The sequence below is a fragment of the Magnolia sinica genome, chromosome 19, assembly GCF_029962835.1.
Source record: "Magnolia sinica isolate HGM2019 chromosome 19, MsV1, whole genome shotgun sequence".
NCBI classification, from domain to species: domain Eukaryota; kingdom Viridiplantae; phylum Streptophyta; class Magnoliopsida; order Magnoliales; family Magnoliaceae; genus Magnolia; species Magnolia sinica.
Window position 1 is genome coordinate 39,335,650 of NC_080591.1, and position 9,344 is coordinate 39,344,993.

Sequence of the window (9,344 nt, forward strand, 5' to 3'; positions counted from 1 at the left end):
GATAGTGGAGACTTCTCTCTTTCTAAGTGAAGGTTTTTCTTAGCTTAGATGAGTAATTTCAGATTGAGAGAAGACCTCTATTTTTAGGTTGAAAAATTGTTGCTTCGACTTGTCTAAGGTCTCTTTCGACTCATCTAAGATCTAACTAAATTTCAAATTTTGGGCGCGATCGGATAAAACTGTTTTTCAACTGGTCGAAGGTCCTACTCGACTGGTCGAGGGCCCTCTTCGACTGGTCGAGCATGAGCTTCGACTGGTCGAGGGTGCTAAAAAATAGTTGTTGGACTTCAAATCGAGCAACCCTCGACTGGTTGAAGGTCCCTCTTTGACTGGTCGAGTAGTCTACTCGACTGGTCGAGAAACTGCTAAAAATATCCGTTTTTGGATTTCAAACTTAGACTGGTTGAAGGTTATCTTACACTGGTCGAGCCACATGTTAGACTAGTCAAACCAAGGCTTAGACTAGTCAAACTAAAGCCTCACCAAAGTATAAAAACCCATATAAGTTTATCATTTGAAAACACCTAAGTCTAATCTTTCTAGGGTCAATTATACCTGAGAAAACTGTACATTAAAGATTAACGCTTGGTCTTCTTTTTAAATCTTCAATAGAGCATAGTAGATCTTCGACTTGAAATATATTGAAGGTGGAGCTTGATTTTCTACTTGAAGTGTAGTAGAACTTGAACCCATTCTATCTTGAACTTTAGCTTGAACTTTCCAACTTCATAACCTGTACTTTCCAACTTCATGATTTATACTTTAAGCTTGGTCTCCATAGTAGATGATGAACTTGAATGACTTGAGACTTGAACTTTCCATCTTGATCCACATTAGACAAACTAAAACTCAAGCTGTTTTGTCTAAACGAAATTTGATAAACAACGGTATGCTTTATACAATATAGCACTTACAATCTTCCCCTTTGTCAAATTCGTGACAAAATACTTAGTACAACAATTACAAACATATCCTGAAATTCATGTTGTTGAATTTGCTGCTACTCACCCTCAATGTGGGCTTCTCTCCAGTACTTGTATAACATATACTTGCAATGCACAACTCCAACTCCAACATTTTCTATTCATTCATTTAGAGCCAATAACATATTAGCATCAATCATTCATCATTCACATCATTCTAGTATTTTCTCCTCCTTTTTGTCACAAATTGACAAAGGAAAGAGTGAGCATGTGAACACAATAAAATTAAAAAATAAGAACTAGAAAATTCATAACTGAACTAAAACATAATCATTATAATTAAGTCTAGGAAAAGGAGTTACGAAAGTATAAAGAGAGCATAGAGACAGTACAATACAAGAGTTAGCAAGTCAACCAACCACATAGTGAAAATTAATACAACTCAAGTCAGGTAGAAAATACATAGCAATTAAACTAATTGGACCCAGAGGAATATGTAGGAGGTATAGAAGGATCAATTTGGTGAAATCCTTTGGTAATGCGATGAAAATATTTGTGCATGTATTTCATGGAAGCTTTGTGACCTTCAGCCAAAGTATCCTAAGATACCTCCAACTCAACAACTTTCTCTTCTAAAGATCTAAGCCGATCATCAACCTAAGAAGGCTGATAATCAGGATGAGCCTCATCGTCCGATTCTAGCTCAGCAAAAATGTCATACATGGACGTGTCTTCGAGTAAAGGAGCGTTATCTTCTTCTACTTCATCCTCATCTCGCTAGCCAGGTAGGTAGTCCAGATTCATCTTGTGAATGTTCGTGTAATCAAATGGAAGGGCTGCCTCAGGTGCCTTAATAGGAGGAATAACAACATTACAATGAATGACAAGGCTAGTCATGAGATAAGCAAAAGGAACAGACCCATGGCCAGGATGGATACGAAATTGAATAATTAAGTAGCAAATTAGAGAGGGAAGATAGATAGGAATGTCGGACACAACAGCATGAAGAACACGGGACATAAAAGGAGTAAGTTCAGACTTATTCCCGAACCTAGGATAGACATTGGAAGTGAAAATATGATGAAGAACTCTATATTTAGGCAACATCTTGTTGGCATGGAGGGCATTACCTGAACTCCATTCAGCATTAAACCGACACAATTTATAGGTAATTTTCCGACGTTCAGTTTCATTCATCCTTTCAGCAAGGGTAGGTATGAGAATACCTTCGTCATTGACACAAATGTCCATCAACCCTGAAATAAGATGTCTATCAACAGGGAATGTCCCTTCTCTAAAATTAATAGATAATGTCAAATTATCTAGTGATAGTGCACCTATTGAAGCATACATCCCTTGCACTATAGAGCGGCATGCCATTCTGCCCCAATTAAGAATGTTTTCCCAACCAACTGAGGTAAGGATAGGAAGGAGCTGGAATGAAGCAATGTGATCAACATTCACCATCTTTTCTATGATAATTTTCCAATTGCGAAGATCCCTAACATGCTCCGAATCTTCTTCGGGAGATCTTAGGGTTTTAACCCTAACTGGAGTCGACCTAGAGGAAGAGCCGCGAGTTACTTTCCTCTTAGTGCGATGCTCCATTTAAAGATTGCAATAGAGAAAATTACAAATAAAAGATGGGTTTGGCAAGGATCAAATTTTTGCACAAAACCCATTATAGAGAGGGTGTGAAACTCAAAATAAATCACAAAGGAATAATTAACTAGCAAAAATAAACCCAATTCTAGAAGAAAAAGTGAAATGAACCACTTACATGGAGGGAATAGAGATGAGTTTGACGAGTGGAGCCACGACAAGTCGAGGAAGAAGAGAGAAATTGGGTGAAAAGGTGTTTTTCCCTCTTTTAAAGAGTAAGCCCACGATCCACGACCGGTCGAGAGTGGTCCTCGACTTGTCAAGGGTCAACTGGTCGAGGACGTACTCGACCCATCGAGCATTAAAAAAATCATTTTTATTATTTTTAAATGTTTTGCATTTTTTATTAATATGCAAATAAAAAAAATAAACAACATGATTTAATTAATTAGAAATACACATACCAATATCATGTTTTAATTTGAAATATCTATTCCAGTCAAGCGGTTTAGTCATAATGTCAACAAGCTGTATTTCAGTCTGGATATATTCTAATGAAATGCTTTTATCCTCAACCAATTCTTGAATATAATGATATTTAATGTCTATATGTTTCGTATGAGAATGTTAATTGCGCTGGAATTATTACAATACAAAATCATTGTATCTTATCATTGTATCTTGTTCAATTCTATAATTAGCTAACATTCTTTTCATCCAAACCAGCTGAGTACTAGCATTACCAGCTGCGATGTATCCAGTTTCAGCTATAGATAAAGATATAGAACTCTGTTTCTTATTATGCTAGGAAACTAAGCAATTTCCTAGATAGAAAAATCCACCATTGGTAAATTTTCTATCGTTAATGTTTCCTGCCCAGTCGGCATCTGTATATCTAGCTAGTTGTACATTTGTATCATGAGGATCCCATAGACCGAAATTAATAGTACTTGCGACATATCTGATTATACATTTAACAACAATAAGATGAGATTCTTTTGGATCAAACTGATATCTAACACAAAGCCCACGTGATCGGGTTATGATCATGCAAGCTTAAGTGGCCGAAATCAGCCGATTCTAGCAACAAGAATCTCAAGCTGAGCTCAGATTAACTCCCGATCCCGTAAGCTAATCTCTAATTAGTTTTATTCAAACACACCCATAACAAGGACTATAAATACCTCCTTTTAGGGCAGCCGTCTGAGAGAGAGAGAGAGAGAGAGAGAGAGAGAGAGAGAGAGAGAGAGAAACAAGACAGTGAAAGAGAGAAGGAGACGCTACCCAAGCAACCTTGCAGTTCGTTGCCGCACTAGGCCACTGCCTGGGCCTGCACGGAGTCTAAGGCCATTGTGATTGGTCCTCTTGATAAAAGGAGGAAAGGAGTAGGAGAGAGTCTCGTCGTTACTTCGGTACCGAGGGAAGCAACTTAGGCTGAGTTTCTCCTCGGCAGGGCCTGCTCAAATGCTACCTGCTTCCAGACGTTGCTGGTCATTCCAATGTAAACAAAAGAAAGGAGAAGCAGAAGAAAAGAAAGAGGGATAGAGAGAAGAGGAGAAGGAGAGGGTTTGGTCGGTGCCTGTTGCATCTACGACCTGACTCCGTGAGTCAGCGTGACTCAGACGCTGGTTGAGTCCAGGTTTTGCTGGACGGTGCAGAGAAGAAAAAGAGAGAAAAAGCAAGGAAGAAGAAGGAAGATAAGAGAGAGGAGAGGAAGTAAGAAGAAGGGGTAGGCAGGAGGTTCACTTGGTGGGAAACCAAGTTAAAGAGCCGACTAGCTACCGACTCACCTTTGACTCGCTGGTGCGAGTGTGGGATGGATTTTTGGTCTAGCAAATCTCGCTGGACATGCCTAAAGGAAGAAGAGAGAGAGAGAGAGAGAGAGAGAGAGAGAGAGAGAGAGAAGAGAGCTCGGGGCTGCTAAGTTGGAATCGAGTCGACTCAGTTGGAGCCGAGTCTGACTGGGCCAAGTCGGACGTGAGCCTGGTCCAAGCCTAGCTGGATATTCCAGCAAGATGTGGGTGTGAGGGAGTAAAAGAAAGAATAGAAGAAAGGAAGAAGGTAGGAAGGAAGGAAGGAGAGTTCTGAGTTGACTCAGTTTAAAACTGAGTCAAGACGAATCAAGCTTGCAAGATGAGATTTACTCTCGAGAAGGAATTAGAAGCTTTCTAACATCTCAATTGGATTTTGGAAATTAGCTAAGTCGAGTTAAAACCAAATCATTTTGGTATGTGCCTCTCAAAACTTTCATCGTTATTCTACTTGAAATTTAATTATTATCGTTAATACCCTTGTTGGAATATAGGAGTTCGTCATCTCCAATTCCACTTCTAATTCCACCGTGACTCTACACTAGATCGCGTGCAAGTGAATCATTCACAAGGTGAGGATTCACCCTTTGAGCTTCCCACTTAATTTCATCAATCTAAATATAGATGATGGCATGATTCCTCTAACTGAGTTACTTACCTTACTGTTAAATCTGCTAAATTGTTGTGCAATTAATTCATGTGTTAGACGATAGACATCTCTCTTTAATTGTAACATGCATAAATGATTTTGATGATAATATGCTATTTTTTGTTATACCTGTATTAATTAATTATATGCTACCACTTGCGCTTAAATGATGAATTGAATGGAACCTATCTTGGACTTATTATCCTGCGGTCCACGTTTGCCTTACACGGCTTAGATCGCACATTTGCCTTACATGGCTTAAATTGCACATTTGACTTACGCGACTTGGATCGCACATTTTCCTTACATGGCTCGAACTGCATGTTTTCCCTATGTGGCTTGGATCATTTATTTGTCATTCGTCGCTTTGATGGAACATTGACGTCATTTTGTGGCTTGTTGGTTATATTTGCATATCATGTTGATTGTCAGGTCATTATGCGAAGTTCGTTATGATTTCTGGGTGGAGCTGAAGTTCACTTGTCGATTTTCTAGCCATCTTGTGGAGTTCATACGATTTTCGAATGACACCGAAGTTCCTATGTTGATTCTCTCTTCATCTTGCGGTGTTCATTCATATGATGATTTCCGGGTGGAGCTGAAGTTCGTTTCAATTTTCTAGCCATCTTGCGGTGTTCACATATGATACGATTTTTGGGTGAAGTAGAGGTTTAAAGGTTGATTTTTTATTTACCTTACGAACTTCACTTGTACCATGATTTACAAGTGGAGCTGAAGTTCGCTTATTGATTTTCTAGCCATCTTGTGGAGTTCACGTACAATGTGAATTCAGGTGAAATAGAAAGTCATATGATTGATTATTTGATTATCTGGACATATTCGCTTATATTGCAATTGCTATTATATTTTGTTTATGATGAGATTCTATTGAATGACTTAATTTTTGAGTACATGTGTATGATTATGAAATGCCTTATTTAATATATCTAATTTCATGACTTGCGATCTATATTGGATTATGAATGATGAGTGCGCAATCTTAGAGGGTGCTCTTCACTGCGATAGCCATTAACATTATCAAATCGTAACAGTTGATGCAGGTGTAGAGCGAGCCGATGCTGTTCACTGGGTTGCTAGGGCAGATTGGGTAGCTGAGGAGCTAGACAGGGTCCCTGCGGCCCACATTGAGCTCCACCGTTAAATAGATGTTATCTTTAATTAATGAACTTTGCTATTTGAGGGTTGTATAAGTCCTGTATAGCAGCTACATTTTGATATTTTTATTATGGTTAGAATATTTTTATACAATGCATGGTTTACTCTAGTTTCATTGTTGTTAACTCTGATTAATGATAAGCGGTTCAAATTTACACTGAATTTTATAAGCTAACACTCGGGTTTTTGAAGAACAAGTCATATACTCGGGTTCCAAAAACTAAGGCGTTACAAAGTGGTATCAGAGCGAGTCTAAATAAACCAGGCCTTGGGGAAAACATGACTTATACAACCTCAAATATTCTAAAGTTGCATTGATGAAATTAGAGACTTAAAACTAGGTTTCATTCCCTTAGCTTTAGGGTATCTTGTGAACTTAGAAACTAAAATTTTAGGCCCCCAAGAGAACTTCTTGGATAGGCATTGAACTTAGAAATAAATTCTAGGTGTTGTAAAAAGTTGGGTTAAATTTGAGAACTCATAAGTTTAGACCCCCTGTAATCCATCCCAGGACACAAATGTAAGCATAAGATTATCATAGGACCTTACCTTTAAGTCGAGGATTAGAAGGCGTAGGTATCAAAATGCTTAGATAGTCATCTTAAGATCTTTGGAGTCTTGCTGCACCTAATCGTAAAGGATAGGGAGTTCTCGAGCACCCATTGATTTGAACAATACTCCAGTTATACGATTCATATAAATTGTTTGGCGATCTTAGGTTAAGATTTGTTTAAACTTATGAGGTATGACCATGGTAAATCCATTCTTTTAATAAGATTATGGCCCCAAAATCCCATCGTTCAAGATCGCAGACTTTCCATTTACAAACCTCGCCGACAGATAAGGTTGTTAGAGAAGAGAGTCTTAAGCGCTCTCTCGTACCTCCAGTTGGGCCAAGTAGCCTTGAAGGAGAGTCAGCATCAGAAGCTATTCCATCTCAACCGCCTGAGGGTCTTGTTGGCACACCTCCATCAAATGTGCAACATGAAGCCCCACCTGACAATGTTATTAGTCATCTGACTACCATCATACTACAACAACAAGCTTCGATCGCCACACTGTTAAAAGCTCTCCAACATAATATGGATGCATCAACCTCAAAGACTGAAGAAGTTAGTGGGGCGGATCTGTTTGAAAGGTTTCAGAGGCTGAGGCCACCATCCTTCTCAGGAGCACCAAATCCAGTCCTAGTAGAACATTAGCTGAATAGAATGGCCAAGATGATGAAACTACTAGGTTGTTTGGATGCCTAGAAGGTTGTCCTCACTACTTATGCCCTGGAAGGCGATGTTGATATATGGTGGGAAGGCGAGCTAAGAAGAGTCTCATTTGATTATGAGTGGACTTGGACTGAGTTTAAGAAGAGGTTCAATAAAAAAATACTTTATTCTGTGCTATCGTCACGAGAAAGTATCCAAGTTTCTCAAGTTGGAACAAGGGAATACGACAATGTCGCAATATGAAGCGTGTTTCGACAAATTGTCATGATATGTACCAATGGCTGTTGGGGACGAGGAATATAAATTGTAAAAGTTTAAGGAAGGTCTCCGACCTGAAATTCAGTCAAGATTGTGCACCTTCGACTTTACTGACTTCGCTGATATCGTGGACAAAGCTATGCAAATAGAGAAGGACTTCTAGCGTAGGGCCAAAACACGTGCTCTTATTCGAGGTTCAGCAAGCAAAGTCAAGACAGCGCCTTTTGTATCTCCTATGACTGAGAAGAGGATGAAATTAATTCTCACCCAACTCATTCTTCGGGTCAGGATAAGCTTTGCAACTATTGTGGAAGGCTAGGTCACTTCTTAAAGCAATGTTTTAAGAAGCGACGAGATGAGAGGATCTTCCCTCCAATACAATGACTTCAGCCACCAAGGTAAGACCTTTATAAATCTTCCTTAGTAGTTATAAGGTAATTCGTAAGGATTATAAATTTTTGAGAATGCGTAGTAATGTAACTAAAACGATTAGAAATAATTAAAATATAGATTTTAGGATAGCACCCCAGATAGCTAAATTGCAATGTTTTCAAATTCATATATATATATATATATATATATATATATATATATATGTAACGCCCTGAAATTCGGGGGTCGAGCATAACTCAGCTCCCGAGTTCCAAAACATCACTTATGCAACATATTTGATGATGGATGTATGTTGTCTGTATTAGTGCATAAAACATGGAATAGATTAAGCCAAATAGCAAATATAATTCAGGGATAAGTGAAGAAAGCAAGCGGAAGACTTATAGAATCATATGTGTACATGTGCGAATCCCTGAAGTACATATACATACCAGGTCGTAATGTAAGTGTTGCTATCAAAATTACAAGTATCAAAATTACATCATTTAATTCCCAAAAGAAATCCCAGCATCCCTCGCATCAGAACAAGGCTCACTAGAACCCGTCTGAAAACTGCATAAAAGAGAAAGCAGCCTCATCATCATCAATCTCCCGCTCTGCCTCAGAAGTCGCCTCAACATCTGCAACATCAGCAACTAAGACAGAGTCTGGTGGGTGTTTAACACCGCCCCAGAACGTGGGAGTGAGTGATCAACTCAGTGGAACAATAAAGCACAGGTTAACATGTTATCAGTTCAATCAAGCAGTAATGATAAAGCAGAATAATTAAACATGTCCTAAGTACTCTTGTTAATGCAAGGATGTATGCAGAATGATGCGTGCCCTCACGCGTACACCCTCAGCGTCTTCATCTTACGTTACGCATGACATCGCCTCAAAGTGTGCCACGTTTACAAAGCACATGCAAATGCGGTGTATGAACATGATTACCAAGTTGTTATTAGTCCTTTTCATACAGCAGGATTGGGAAGCTAAGATACCTTCCTCATATCATCATCCAAACAGTGATCCATTCTAGGGTCGTCAGTCCTAGATATCTCATACGATCATATGTTTTTAGGTCGTTGCAAATGGCTCGTCACTAATCAATGCACGCCTATCATACCTTCGTTACCACCATAAGGCTCGTCACCTCAATGCGGTATCCAGGCATGCTCGAGGTCACTACAAAGGGCTCGTCACCAATCAATGTAGGCTGACAGCACGAATATAGTGTCCCATACCACCATAATCGGCTCACGAGTTTGGTTGCTCACTGGTCACTACGGGGAGGCTCGTCACCCCAGCGTAGGCCGACAGCTTGACCACGGTG